Source organism: Mobula birostris, chromosome 2 (assembly GCF_030028105.1).
Source record: "Mobula birostris isolate sMobBir1 chromosome 2, sMobBir1.hap1, whole genome shotgun sequence".
NCBI classification, from domain to species: Eukaryota; Metazoa; Chordata; class Chondrichthyes; order Myliobatiformes; family Myliobatidae; genus Mobula; species Mobula birostris.
Genome location: NC_092371.1, coordinates 191645140 through 191661159, shown reverse-complemented (window position 1 = coordinate 191661159; position 16020 = coordinate 191645140). Strand labels below are relative to the sequence as shown.

Below are 16020 nucleotides of genomic sequence, written 5' to 3'. Positions count from 1 at the left end.
TATTATTGTCACTAAGGGTCCTTCCTGTCCAAAAGCAGAAAAATCAATTGCTTAGAATATTTCCACATATAATTCAGCTTTCATTTCTAGAAATCATACTGATGAACTTCCTTTGTACCCTCACCAAAATCTTCACATTATTCCTAAAATGTGGTCCACAGAATTGTAGAAAATGTTCCAGCTGAGGCCATACAAAAATTAGTAGAAGTTTAACTTGTCTTCCTGGTTTGTGTATTCAATTACTCTATAGTCCACTTAGAAAACAATGGTTTCCTCCATTCTCTGTCCACCCTGCAGAGCGACAGATAAGACTTTAAACTAAATATTGTTTGAATGGTATATGGGAGTGATTGGGTCATTGCAGGTGGTTGTAGTTTGTGTGGGAAACTTTAGAAGGTTAAGAACAAAAACAGATCATAAAGGCCCCACCTTCCCCTCGTACCCCATCTGTTATTTATTTTTGTACACACATTCTTTCCCTCACTCTCCTTTTTCTCCCTCTGTCCCTCTGACTATACCCCTTGCCCATCCTCTGGGTTCCCCCCCCCCTTGTCTTTCTTCCCAGACCTCCTGTCCCATGATCCTCTCGTATCCCCTTTTGCCTATCACCTGTCCAGCTCTTGGCTCTATCCCTCCCCCTCCTGTCTTCTCCTATCATTTTGGATCTCCCCCTCCCCCTCTAACTTTCAAATCCCTTACTCACTCTTCCTTCAGTTAGTCCTGACGAAGGGTCTCGGCCTGAAACGTCGACTGCACCTCTTCCTAGAGATGCTGCCTGGCCTGCTGCGTTCACCAGCAACTTAGATGTGTGTTGCTTGAATTTCCAGCATCTGCAGAATTCCTGTTGTTTGAGACAGATTTCCTGTTTTGCATTACAACACCACTTGAAGATGACAGCTTATTCTCACTCAGCGTTTCCTGTTGTGAATTAATCCTTTACTTTATAGGACTTGAATAGGGAAAAAAACAAAAAAAAATGGGCAACTCAGTTCTTCGAACCTGCTCTCCATTCATTGGCTGGGACTGATTGAAACCTCATCTCTACATTCCCATCTACCCGCGGTAACCTTTCACCCCATTGCTCACCCCATCTCTTTAACACAGCCTTAAAAATATTCAAAGACTCTCAGAGATACAATCTAAAGATTCACATAGCTTCCACAATCCTCATCTGTCTTAAATGAGCAAGTCTGTATTTTTTTGAGCAGTGATCTCAGTTCTCAGTTTTCCACACATGAAAGACATCTCCACGTACAAGTCCCTAATTCTAAATTCCAGTGTATACAGGTTTGGCCAGAACTGTCAATCAAGGAGCACAAAGATGTACTCATCAGCCCACCATGTAGAAACACAGAAAAACCTACAGCACAATACAGGCCCTTCGGCCCACAAAGTTGTGCCGAACATGTCCCTACCTTAGAAATTACTAGGCTTACCCATAGCCCTCTGTTTTTCTAAGCTCCAGGTACCTATCCAAAAGTCTCTTAAAAAACTCTATCGTAAATGCCAAATAACCTGCAGGTGCTGGTGTCAAAGCAACACTCACAACACGCTGGAAGAACTCAGCAGGTCGGGCAGCATCCATGGAAAAGATCAGTCAACGTTTTGGGCCGGAACCCTTCATCAGGATTCCCTATCGTATCCATCTCCACCACCGTTGCCGGCAGCCCATTCCACGCACTCACCACTCTCTGCGTAAAAAAAAACTTACCTTCGACATCTCCTCTGTACCTACTCCCAAGCACCTTAAACCTGTGCCCTCTTATGGCAGCCATTTCAGCCCTGGGAAAAAGCCTCTGATTATTCACACGATCCATGTCTCTCATCACCTATCAGGTCAACTCTCATCCTCCATCGCTCCAAGGAGAAAAGGCCGAATTCACTCAACCTGTTTTCATAAGGCATGCTCCCCAATCCAGGCAACATCCTTGTAAATCTCCTCTGCACCCTTTCTATGGTTTCCACATCCTTCCTGTAGTGAGGCAACCAGAACTGAGCACAGTACTCCAAGTGGGGTCTGACCAGGGTCCTATATAGCTGCATCATTACCTCTTGGCTCCTAAATTCAATTCCACAATTGATGAAGGCCAATACACTGTATGCCTTCTAAACCACAATCTATACCAACTATGAAGTACTTATCCATACTGAGCCCATTTATCAGCACTTCTAATGTATTAAGATACAAACAAGAGAAAATCTGCAGATGCTGGAAATCCAAACAGCACACACAAAATGCTGGAGGAACTCAGCAGGCCAGGCAGCATCTATGGAAAAAAATACGTTGACGTTTTGGGCGGAAACCCTTCAACAGGACTGGGCCCCTTATCTAATTAAGGATGTGCTGACATTGGAGAAGGTTCAAAAGAGGTTCACAAAAATTATTCTGGGATTGTAAGGCATCATATGAGGTGCATTTGATGGCTCTGGGCCTCTACTCACTGGAATTCACAAGAATGATAGGAACCCCACTGAAATCTATCAAATGTTGAAATGCCTCGATAGAGTGGATGTGGAGAGGATGTTTCCTATTGTGGGAGAGTCTAGGACCAGAAGAGACACACTCAGAATAGATAGGCATCCTTTTAGAACAGAGATGAGAATTTCTTTAGCTAGAGAGAGGTGAATCTGTGGAATTCATTGCCGCAGGTGGCCGTAGAGGCCAAGTTACAGGGTATGTTTAAGGCAGAGGTTGATAGATTCTTGTTAGCCAGGGTGTGAAGGGGTACAGAGAGAAGGCAGAAAATTGGTGCTAAGAGGGAAAATGGATCAGCCATGATGAAATGGCGCAGCAGACTCGATGGGCCAAATGGCCTATTTGTGCTCCTATATCTTAGATCTTACGGTCTAACTTCACAAGACTACAAAATAACAGAAAGCGAGTAATACCATTAGGCTCATCCATAAAAGAACAGCCAATAAGGTTATGTTTAACTCCAACTACATTAGGTTAGTATCTTTCTATAAAAAATCCGAGGATTTTCAGGGTTTAAACTTTGGTTACCTTGAGGCCAGAAACAAATACCTGCAAGGCAGATAGTATGGATTCTTAGAAAGCCAGCTTCGAGAAAGAAACAGACGCTGTCGATACCGGTCAGTCGACTTAGTGTCGTTGGAACTTGTTGGTGAGGAGAGACGTCGTGTCTAACCAGACGCCGAGCATTAGAGTCATCGAGAACTGCCTAGCAACATATATTAGGTTTAAAAAGAGGAATTTTCAACGGTTCTTGTTTCGATCCTGTAAATACTGTAGAACAACTTGAGTCAATTAAAGATCAATCACTAGGACCGGTCTACGGTTTGAAAAACTGAGTGTGGTCTAATCAACGGCGTTCTGCGGGGGATGGGAGGGCTGAAAGCTGGCTGCTGCGGGAGTGGCTGAGTGGGCGAGGGAGTTAGCTGCTGGCTGTGGGGTGTTGTGGGGGACATTCTGTGGGAATATTGACCGACGACCTGTATAGGTCCAGGACGATATCCGTACATGGTCCCTTGCAAACTCTGATAGGATGGCAGGGAGGGAGACTGATGGTGACAGCAATAGCACGGAGTGTGAGTGAGAAGAGGTAGGGAGAGGGACTAAGGGCAGGAAGATGATGGGTTGGAAGAGAAAGAAAGGAGGTGGGTCTAAAGTAGGTGGATCGGAAAGTGAGGGAAGAGAAGTTGAGGAGAAGGGCCCGAGGGCAAAATTGCTAAATGTAGTGATAAGATTTGAGGGGGAAGGGGGAGTAAAGAAAATTGATCCGCTTAAGCTAACAAAAATCATTAGAGGACAAGTAGGGGAAGTGAACCATGCGAGAATTTTAGGAGATGGAAACCTGCTGATTGGATGTAAAACTGAAGAGCAGCTGGAGAAGGCAATGAAGGTGACTAATGTTGGGAAAGTCAAAGTGTCCAGGGTTGTAAGAGTTGGAGCACAAAGGGTCAATGGTTGCAAGGGGGTGATATCTGGGGTTCCCCTCAGTGTTAATATGAAGGAGTGAGTGGAGAACTTGAGGGTGAGGAGTAGTTCAGTGAAGAGTGTGAAAAGAATGACAAAGGGAGCAGAGAAAAGGGAGACTAAAACCCTTCTGATAGAATTTGAGGATCGGGTGCCTCCAAAGGAGTTATATTTTGGATTTCTAAGATACAATGTAAGAGAATATATACCAAAACCTATGAGGTGTTTCAATTGCCAGGAGTTTGGGCATGTGGCTAAAGTGTGCAAAGGAAAGAGAAGATGTGCAAGGTGTGGTGGGGAACATGAATACGGAAAATGTGGAGAGGGCGTGAGACCAAGGTGCTGCAATTGTGGAGGTAACAGTGTAGCGTACTGGGGATGTGAAGTGTTGAAAAAAGAGGTGGAGGTGCAGCAGATAAGGGTGAAGGAAAAGGTCTCATATGCTGAGGCAGTCAAGTTGGCAGGATAGAAGAAAATGAATGATGGAGGGTGGAGCAAAGAGCATGTGGCAGCTAAAGCAAGGCAAGATAAAAAGAATGCGTGGATAGAGAAGAAACTGGTGACCTTTATAGCAGGAGTGGTAAATGCAACGTATGAGATCAAATCTAAAACTGAAAGGATCTAGATTATTGTGAAAGCTGCAGGGCACCATTTGGGTTTGATAGGATTAAAATGGGAAGAAGTAAATGATGAACTCAGGGTACGGTCAAGTCAAGAGACAGTATGTGTGGGTTGATATTACTAGTAATGCTACTTCTTCAATGGAACGCAAGAAGCCTGATTGCTAATGGACAAGATTTCAAGCAGTTTATAGCTAGTAGGAGAGAAAAGCCAGATGTTGTGTGTATCCAAGAGACCTGGTTAAAACCTAATTTAGATTTTGTTTTATATGGTTATGAGGCAGTAAAACGAGACAGGAGAGAGGGTGGAGGAGGAGGATGTGCAACTTATGTAAAGCAAGGTATTCCTTATAGAATACTAGGTGTAGGCAGTGAACAAGAGTATGTGGTAGTAAAAGTATGGTCTGAAAAGAAAGAGTTGGTGATTGTGAATTATTATAATCCATGCAAAAGACTAGAGTTAAACAAGCTTGAGGAGATAGAAGGGCAGAATAGTAGTAACGTTGTTTGGTGTGGTGATTTTAATGGACGTAAAGTATTATGGGGGAGTGACAGAACAGACATCAATGGTCAGGTAATAGAGGAGTTACTAGATGAGAAGTATTTAGTGTGCTTAAATGATGGCAGTAGTACTAGAATTGATGTTCATACAGGTAAAGAATCTGTGCTTGATCTTACATTAGTATCAAACTCCATTGCATCAGTGTGTGATTGGTTAGTGTACCAAGAAGGAACTGTAGGGAGTGATCATTACCCAATCTGGTGCAAGATAAATATTTCTGCTTCATTGGTCACAGAGAATACAGGTGGGAAATGGATCCTTGAGAAAGCCAATTGGGAGAAATTTGTGGAAAAAAAGTGATAGATATCTAAGTCAGGTCAGTGATGGAATGGACATAGGAACACTTGACAGCATATTAAAACAAAGTATAACATCAGCTGCATTAGAATCCATCCCTAAAAGTAAAGGAAGAGTAAAGAAGAGAATAATACCATGGTGGGATGATAATTGTAAGGAAGCAGTGAGAAATAGAAATAAGGCACTTAAACTGGTTAAAAGAACTCATAACTTCCAACATATGATTCAGTACAAACAAGCTCAGGCAGTAGTAAGGAGGACAATAAGACAAGCTAAAAGAACGCACTCGAGACAGTATTGTGATTCAATCGGAAACACAACTCAAGTAGGAGAGGTGTGGGGAATGATAAAAAGGATGGGAGGGGACAGGAGAGAGTGGAGTTACCCAGTTCTGGTTGATGGAAATGTGACTGCAGAAACAAATAAGGAAAAGGCAGAGTTGTTGGCAAACACTTTGTTATGGTACATAGTTCTGATAATTTGTCTGAGAAGAGTAGAAGAAGTAGAGAGAGAACAAAAGCTGAAAATATGGAGGCTTTATGTAGGAAAACTAACCTTGACGGTGTGCAAGATGTTCCTTTCAGCATGGGAGAATTAAGAAAGGCACTGGATAAAACAGGAAAGACTGCACCAGGTAGAGATGAAATATGTTATAGTATGATAAAACACTTGAGTGAAGGGAGTCTGGAGAAACTACTGCTTCTCTATAACAAAGTCTGGGATGAAGAGAGAATACCAGGAAGCTGGAAAGAGACAATAATTATTCCAATAAGGAAACCTGGGAAAGATGCCAGCAGGCCAGAAAACTACAGGCCAATTGCCTTGACGTCACATGTATGTAAACTTATGGAACGTATGACAAATGAGAGGTTAGTATACTTCTTGGAAAGTAGAGGTATGGTGTCTATGTATCAAAGTGGGTTCAGGGAAGGAAGGAATACTATGGATCCAGTGTTGTGTCTAGAGGATGAAATAAGAAAAGCTCAAGTAAATAAGGAGACAGTGGTTGCAGTTTTTTTTGATGTTGAGAAAGCTTATGATATGTTATGGAAAGAGGAGCTCCTAATCAAGCTACATTTAATGGGAATTGGGGGGGGGGGGCAATGTTCAATTGGGTTAAGGACTTTTTAAACAGGAGAACTATTCAGGTGAGGATAGGATCAGAGCTATCAAGCCAGTATGTTGTATTAAATGGGACGCCTCAGGGGAATGCAGTGAGTCCAACTTTATTCTCCATTTTGATAAATGATATATTCGTAAATATTCCAATGGAAATGGGGAGATCCTTGTTTGCAGATGGCGGGGCTTTGTGGAAAAGAGGGAGAAATATTGAACATAAAGTTACGAAAATGCAAGATGGAATTAATCAGGTTGAAGAGTGGGGGACAAAGTGGGGTGTTAAATTTTCAGTGGAGAAGACAAAAGCCATGTTCCTTACAAGGAAAAAGTTCAGGGGACTTAATTTGAATCTGTATGGATGTAACCTGGAGAGAGTTGAAAGTTTTTGGTTTTTGGGAGTGCACTTTGACTTGAAATTAACATGGAGAGAACATGTTAGATATGTAGTTAGTTCTTGCTGGATTGGAATGGGGTGCTGATTTTGCATCACTGAAGTATATTTATGTAGCATTAATAAGATCAAGATTAGACTATGGAAGTATTGTATACGGGTCAGCAGCAAAATCTGTGCTGGCAGAACTGACTATCGTACAAGCTCGGGCTCTAAGGGTGTGCTTGGGAACGGTTAGAACTTGCCCAGCGTGTGCTCTCCAAGTTGAGACAAATGAAATGCCATTGGGGTTGCGGTGTAAACAGCTGGAGGCCAATTACTGGATTAATTTAAGGGGGCATGGTGATAGCCATCCTACAAGAAGGGTGTTGCAGACATGCTGGGAGAAGGAGAGGTCACAAAAAGAAAGTTTTGGTTGGACAGGAGAGCAAACAGCAAAAGATATGGGTGTATACGATAAAGAGTTTTGTCCAAGTGGGGTGTGGCCTGTCAGACCTTTCTGGGTATTAGAAAATCCCTCTAGATTTGGAATTGCTTAAAATTAAGCACAGTAATAAGACGGCTGATATACTCAGTGAATATCATAGTTACAGGGAATGTAAATATAAAGGCGTACAGGTTTTTACTGATGGATCAAAGGATCCAGAAACAGGTGCAACAGGGTCTGCAATTGTTGTACCAAGTTATCGAGCGGAGATTAGCAAGAGAACACCTGACTGCTTGAGTGTATATGCAGTTGAAATGTTTGCCATATTGGACTGGAAAGACGGCTTTAAAGTGAATGGACAATGAGGAAAATAAATCATGAAGATGGCAGTAATGCAATAATGTGGATGCCAACTGCCATAAAAAGTCAAAAAAGTATCTTTCTCTGAGCTAGAGCTGTAGAATGGAAAATAATGTTGAAATTACAGAAAGTAGTTTGGGATATGTCATCTCCCTTTGGTATAAACAAGAAGTCCAGAGTACTAGAACAAAAGTTATTTGCTGAAGTACTGAATGTTTCCAAACAAATACCAAGAGAATAGAAAATTCTCAGAACGATTCAGCAGTGGAACAAAAACGTTGTGTCAAGTTCAATTTAAAACTGATTGATGAATAAAAGTTAAATCACAAACCATTTACAAGGGGTGATTGATAAGTTCATAGCCTAAGGTACAAGGAGTCAATTTTAGAAGACCTAGCACGTTTATTTTTCAACATAGTCCCCTCCTACATTTACACACTTAGTGGAGCATACTGATCTTGGACCTCCAGAAAGTTTGAAGTTAATAACTCATCTCCTTCTACCTAAGGTCACAAACTTATCAATCATCCCTGATGAGTTATTAACTTCAAACTTTCTGCATAATCACTCAAAGAGTTGACCTGCATGCACATGTAACGAGAGCTGTGTAACTCATCTCCTTCTAACTTAGGCCACTAACTTATCAATCACCCCTGCTGTGGACACTTTCTGGAAGTCCAATTTACTGGGGCTGTTTCCAGCACTCCCCTTAAATTCAGCAGAGCCTCAACTGTCTGCATTTAATCTTGTCACATTCTGTTTCCTACATACCCTTTGGATTCACTGGAAAAATTTGAACTATTCTTCATTTGTTATTCAGACACCATGTCATATGACGTGGCCGATCATAGTCTTTCCATGACCGTGATTGTTCTTGGCAAATTTTTCTACAAGAGATAAGCCACTGCCTTCTTCTTGACAGTGTCTTTACAAGACAGGTGACCCCAACCATTATCAATACCCTTCAGAGATTGCCTGATTGGCATCAGTGGTCGCATACGAAGGGCTTGTGACATGCACCAGATGTTCATACGGTGACTTCACATGATCCTGATCGGAGGGGGGCTAAGCAGCTGCTATACTTTGCCCAACAGTGACCTACAGGCTAGCAGAGGGAAGGAGTGCCTTACACCTCCTTCGGTAGAGACGTATCTCCACCCTGGTTTAAGGTAGCACTTGTGAAGCTCAGTAACCACTTACGAGCAGAAAACAAGACAAGAAAAAACTAACTACTTTATTAATCACACTTTTTCTTGAAAATGATTGGTGTAACAAAAGCCTGTAACTTCCCTTTCAAAGGTGAACTACTGAACCACCTATACAACATGGCATTTTTGCAGTGTGAACTGAAGTCTCAAAGGTGCAAGACAGTTGTGCTATAGCGTGTAGGCACCGACTTAAGGTGGTGGGGCCTGAGCCCGAGAGTGCATCAAAGCTGCTGAGCTCAGATCCGACAGCAAGGAACAGCCCAAGGGTTGGACGAGGTAAGCATTGGGCCAGATTGAAAGGGTAAGAATGTCAGGGTGACGTACAGGCCCATTCAGGTCGCAGCTCCGTGAGGTTTACTTGTCTCTGCGCTGAACTGGGGCTGCGGCCTGCTCCTTGATTGGCTGCAGTAATGCCTAGCTTCATGTCTGTGGATTTGCTTTTGTGTACTTCAATTCTGAAAGCTATGTGCTTACTGTATTGTTTCCACAATTTGTTTTCATTTCTCTCTGCACATTGGGTGTTTTTTTAAAAAATAGGTTCTATTGGGTTTCATCATTTTGAGGTTGCCTGTAAGGAGACGAATTTCAAGGTTGTATGCATTGATAATACATGTATTTTGAACTTTTAACAGGAATAGTATATATCCAATATTTATAGGAATAGCATATCCAATAGATCAGAAGTTTGTCCTAAGAGCCTGTATTAATACTCTATTAACAGGACACTTTAAAACAAAATAATCAATATCTGATCAGCAGATAAATCTGGCTTCATAAAAGAATTGCCTTTGACATCTATATCAATTTCTTGAAGGTAGAGCCAACAGGAGAGATCAGAAAGATTTTATATTAAGTTTGGCATACTGTAATATAAGATACTTTTGAGCAAAAACAAAACTATAACATTAAATAAGGGGCACAGAGTGAGGGACAGCTTTGGGCAAAAAAAAACACGATGAAAATATCGCCGAAGATACAATAGCAAATATGTGTATTTCATTTGCAGATAGCTTAACACTTGGGTCTCCTGACCAGTAAAAACAGTTCTCTTGGTACCATGATACCTTACTCAAGAACAGGTTTCAAAACAAACCATGAATTAGTATATTCATCTGAAACAGCTTATAGACAAGTCTGAATATTCCAGTCATTTTCACCTTCGATTGTGGGCCAAGCTATTTGCCATTTGTATCTAAAATTAATAAATCATACACTTATATATCACTTTACATTGTAAACAGGAATATGTTACATCTTGAAGGGACTGGATATATGTATTTGGATAGATATGGACTCATCAAGGATAATCAACATGGCTTTGTGCCTGGTAGGTCAAGTCTAACCAACCTTAGAGTTTTTTTGAGGAAGTTACCAGAAAAGTGGATGAAAGCAGGGCAGTGGATGTCATCTACATGGACTTTAGCAAGGCATTTGACAAGGTCCAACATGGGAGAGTGGTCAATAAGGTTCAGTCATTCGGCATTCAGGATGAGGTAGCAAATTGGATCAGACAATGGCTTTGAGGGAGAAGACAGAGAGTGTTACCTGGGTCTTTCGCTGTTTATCTTCTGTCTATCAATAATCTGAATGATAACGTGGTTAGCTGGATCAGCAAATTTGCAGATGACACCAAGATTGGGGCTATAGTGGACAGCAAGCAAGGTTATCATGGTTTGCAGAGGGATCTGCATCAGCTGGAAAAATGGGCTGAAAAACGGTAAATGGAATTTAATGCAGACAAGTGTGGCATTTTGCAGTTCCCAGTAGGACCAACTAGGGTAGGCCTTACACAGCGAACAGTAGAAGGGCACCGAGGAGTGTGGTAGAACAAAGGGATCTGGAAATACAGGGCCATGATTTGTTGTAAGTGGCGTCACAGGCAGATTGGGTTGTAAAGAAAGCTTTTCTCACATTGGCTTCATAAATCAATGTCTTGAGTACAGAAGATGGAAGTTATGTTGAAGTTGTACAAGACGTTGGTGAGGCCTAATTTAGAGTATTGTGTGCAGTTTTGGTTACCTACCTACAGGAAAGATGTAAACAAGGTTGAAAGAGTACAGGGAAAATTTACAAGGATGTTGCCAGGTCTGGAGGACCTGAGTTAAGGAAAGATTCAATAAAATATGTGGTAACTTCTACTTTGAAAAAGGCACACTTGACAACTTCATGCCAAAGAAACAACTTTATCTCGAACTTCAAAACGTTACGTATATATAGAGGGTTTCACAACCCGTACGGCATGGCGGGAACACGATATACACGAGGGTCACCGGAAGAACAACAAACAGAAGTTGACCCCCCCCCCCATATCCTAATTAGTATTAACTTACTTTTAATTACACTCACATTACAACACTTCTCCCACTTTAAAATCCAACATCCCCAAAGGTAAAATACTAGGAAATAAAAAAAGTGATGTTATTAACTTGCATACCCCTGTAAACTTACACTAGTACCTTAGCAACAGTTTACCAATACAAAACATCTGGAAAATGTGACAGATTCAACATTCAATCTAACAACACAAAAATAAACTGTCCCATCAAAGATTCAGTCTGTCAGGAGGTTTATGCGTGCGCTGTGATCTGCACACTACCCCCGGTGACCCAGCAGGCACCGCTGGTGAGGGTGTTTTGGGTGGATCTGGTGTTGGGCGCATGAGAGGGGTCTGTGTGTCTGCGTGAGAATGTCCATCCTCCTCAGGGGACCCCAACCCCTCTGTCAGCGTCTCTCCCTCTGGCAAAGTCACTGGTGGACATGCTTCCACCATAGTCTGACTCACAAATGGAAACTCCATGGAACTGTCTGCCTCTGAGCCGGTATCATGACGCAGACGCACATGGTCCTGATGTCTGCAGAAAACACGCCCATCAGTCAGCTTAACAACATAGGAGACGGGACCACTCTGCTTAAGAATAACCCAAGGCAGCCATGCTGATTGTTTCTCACATAGACATTGTCATCCGCTTTTAACTGCCTCTCTCGCACATGTTGATCATGTCCCTCCTTCTGCTTTTCCTGCTTTCTCTCCACTTTCGTCTTCATGTCTGGGCGCAGCAGGTCCAATCTTGACTTGGGCCTCCGCCCCATCAGCATCTCTGCTGGAGTGCGTACAGTTGTAGTCTGTGGTGTGAGGCGGTATTTAAACAGGAAACGTGTAAGCGGCATGCTAAGAGGGTCCCCTGTCATCCACTTCAGGCCTTCCTTCACTGTCTGAACAGCCCGCTCAGCCAAACCATTGGAGGCTGGGTGGAAAGGGGCTGTCCGAATGTGACGAATGCCATTCTGCTGCATGAGCTCAATGAACAGCTCACTAGTGAACGTCGGGCCATTATCTGTGACCAGAGTGTCAGGTAGCCTGTGGACTGCAAACACTTGCCTGAGTTTGTCTATGGTTGAGGGGGCTGTGATGTTGCTCATGATGTGAGCTTCAATCCATTTAGAATGTGCATCTACCATGACAAGAAACATCTGCCCAATAAAAGGGCCAGCAAAGTCCAAATGTAGCCTAGACCAGGGGTGGTCTGGCCACTCCCATGGGTGCAAAGGAGCTGGTGGTGGCATATTCTGATTAGTCTGACATTGCGTGCATGATTTTACCTTGTTCTCCAGATCCTGACCCATTCCTGGCTACCAAACGTAGGATCTTGCAAGGCTTTTCATTCGAGACACTCCTGGGTGAGTCTCATGAATTTCCTCCACAATCTGTGAACGGCCAGGGGGAGGCACGATAACCCTCGCCCCCCAGAAAATGCAGTCATCCTGCAAGCTGAGTTCTGTCTTGCGTTTGGCATAAGGCCTCAGTTCCTCTCCTTCCATGACTCTGGGCCAACCTTGTAAAAGAAAAGTCTTGACTTGGGACAGGACTGAGTCCCTCCCTGTCCACTGCTTGATCTGGGTCACCTTTACAGGTGTCTCTGACAACCTCTGCAGTGTAAACACAGTCTCTGGAGGCGCATATGTAGTAACAGGTGTCTCAGGTAAAGGTAGTCGACTCAGTGCATCAGCATTTGCATTATTCCCACCCACCCTGTACACTATAGTGTACTGGTAGGCTGACAAGGTAAGAGCCCAATGCTGTATCCTGGCTGAGGCTAGTGGCGGGATGCATCTAGTCTCACTGAAGAGGCTCATCAGTGGTTTGTGGTCCGTATAATTTGTAAATACGCATCCATGAAGGTACTGATGAAAGCCTTTGACCACAAAAACAATGGCTAGACCTTCTTTCTCTAGCTGTGAATATCCCTTCTCTGCAACTGTCAGAGTATGTGAAGCAAAACCAATAGGCTCCTCTGAACGGTCCTCCATTACATGTGAGAGAACTGCCCCGTCTCCATAGGGCGAGGCATTGCATGCCAGGGTGATCTCCTTGTCTGGGTCATAGTGAACAAGCAGCTTCGCTGAGTGGAGAAGTTCTTCCACTTCCTTGAAAGCTTTCTCCTGCTCTTCACACCACTGCCACTTAGTGTCATTGTGAAGCAGCTTATACAATGGGGTCAAAACCCTTGAGGGGTCCGGAAGAAACCTGCCATAATAATTCACAATGCCCAAAAATGATCTGAGTTCTGTGACAGTCTTAGGGCTTGGGGCCTCCTTAATAGCTCTCACTTTGTCCTCCACAGGGCAAAGCCCCTCAGCTGTGATCTTGTGTCCCAGGTAAGTCACACTCAATGCCAGGAACACACATTTTCCACGTTTCAACCACAGAGCTGCGTCTGAGAGCCTCTTCAGCACCTGTTCTATGTTCGCCAGATGCTCCGCCTCCATAGCCCCCGTAATCAAAATATCATCAAGGTACACTGCTATGTGCGGAATCCCCGGCAGCAAAGTGTCCATTGTCCTTTGGAAAATGGCAGGGCTGGACGCCACTCCAAACACCAGGCGATAGTCCTTTAATAATCCCCTGTGCGTATTAATTGTGACGTACTCCTTTGAATCCTCATCGAGCAGCAGCTGTTGGTAGGCGTGGCTCATGTCCAGCTTTGTGAACAGCTTACCCCCTGACAGGGTGGCAAACAGGTCATCCATCCGTGGCAATGGGTACTCCTCCAGCCTAGAGACCTGATTCACCGTAAGCTTATAATCCCCACATATCCTCACCGTTTTGTCTGCCTTCAAAACTGGAAAAATGGGAGCTGCCCATCTTGAAAACTGGATGGGCTCAATAATGCCCAGCCTCTGTAAACGTTCCAGCTTCTCCTCAACTTTGCTTTTCATGGCATAGGGCACCGACCTGGGCTTTAAACGTGGTATAGCCTCAGGGTCGACATGGAGTTTCACTGTCACGCCCTTCAGTGTGCCCAGCTCGTCCCTGAAAACGTCACTGTACCACTGCAGAATGTTCTCCGTCGTGTGTACGTACTTAATTTCATGCCAATTTAGCTGGATTTTGTGAAGCCAATCGTGACCCAAAAGACCCGGCCCCTGCCCTTAGCTATCACTAGCCTGGCTTCAGCCTTCTGACCCCCGGCTGAAATGTCCAAGTATAACACCCCTAAATGAGGTATGGGCTGCCCCATATAGGTCCTGAGTTTGAGATTTGACGGTCTGATGGGTGGCAGGTTGGACCCCCATGTCCTCCTGTAGGTCTCCTCACTAATGACTGATGCAGTAGCCCCTGAATCAATCTCAACCTTAATGTCCTTTCCCCTGACAGTGACTGTGGCATAATATGGTTCAGGTGGTTCCTCATCTGTTTCCACTCCAAACATGTTGTAGGCACATGCTGCCTCTTCATCTGCTTCTTCTAGATGGTGTGTGGCTGCCTGAGCCTGTTGAGCTTTCCCCTGCCCAGGCTTAATCTTACCCTTTGAACTTCTGCACTTTTTAGCTAAATGTCCCTTTTTGCTACAAGCATGGCAGACAGAGTCTTTGAATTTGCAATCATTTGCATAGTGCGACCCTCCACATCAGAAACATTCCATGCACTTTGCCCGCTTACCAGTCTCCCTCCTGACTTAGTGCACTGCCGCTGACTGCAACCCGATATCCTTGACATTATTAGCAGCCATCTCCATGCCTTGGGCAATCCCTAAGGCTTTCTTGAAAGTCAACGGTGGGGTTTCCCCTAACAGGCGGCGTTGTATATCGGCATTATTAATGCCGCATACCAATCGATCACGGAGCATGTCTTCCAACACCGCTCCAGAATCACAATGCTCCGACAGCTGCCAAAGCTTGGCCACAAAATTAGCCACAGATTGACCTGGCTTCCTGAAACGGCTGTGAAACTTGCACCATTGGACTACCAGAGAAGGTTTTGGATTGAAATGGTTCCCCACGATTTTCACTAGTTCGTCAAATGGAACTTCCCCCGGTTTCCGCGGTGCTACTAAATTCCTTGTTAGCTTGTAAGTCTTTGACCCACACACACTCAGGAGGATAGAGCACTTCTTAGCCTCCTCCATAATTCCCTTGGCACAGAAAAAGTGTCCCAACCTTTCCTCATACTCCAGCCTCGGCTTCTTCCAGGAATTCACAGATAGTTCCAAACGTAGCCATACTGAACGCGAAAACTCCCGTTCGAAAGATGTGCCAATACGTTCACAAAACCAGTTCACCTTCGTCACCAAAAATATGTGGTAACTTCTACTTTGAAAAAGCACACTCGACAACTTCATGCCAAAGAAACAACTTTATCTCGAACTTCAAAACGTTACGTATATATAGAGGGTTTCACAACCCGTACGGCATGGCGGGAACACTAAGTACACGAGGGTCACCGGAAGAACAACAGACAGAAGTAGACCCCCCCCCCCGATATCCTAATTAGTACTAACTTACTTTTAATTACACTCACATTACAACAGGTATGCTTTAGAACGTAGAAGATTGAGAAGAGATTTGACAGAGGTATACAAAATTATGAATTATGAAGGGTATAAACAGGGTAAACGCAAGGTGGTTTTTCCACTGAGTAATCCACACAAAATGCTGGAGGGACTCAGCATGCCAGGCATCTATGGAAGAGAGTCAACAGTCAATATTTCAGGCCGAGATCCTTCATGAAGTCGTAATGAAGGGCCTCAACCCAAAATGTCAACTGTTTACTCTTTTCCAGCATCTGCAGATTTTCTCGTTTGTATTTCCACTGAGGCTG

General features: G+C 43.7%; 1 protein-coding gene across 14 annotated transcripts in view; it reads right to left on the bottom strand.

Moving 5' to 3' along the window:
• The window catches only part of LOC140193984 (protein GREB1-like), a 458873-nt gene that overhangs the window by 386979 nt on the left and 55874 nt on the right, over positions 1 to 16020 (bottom strand). The window lies entirely within an intron of this gene.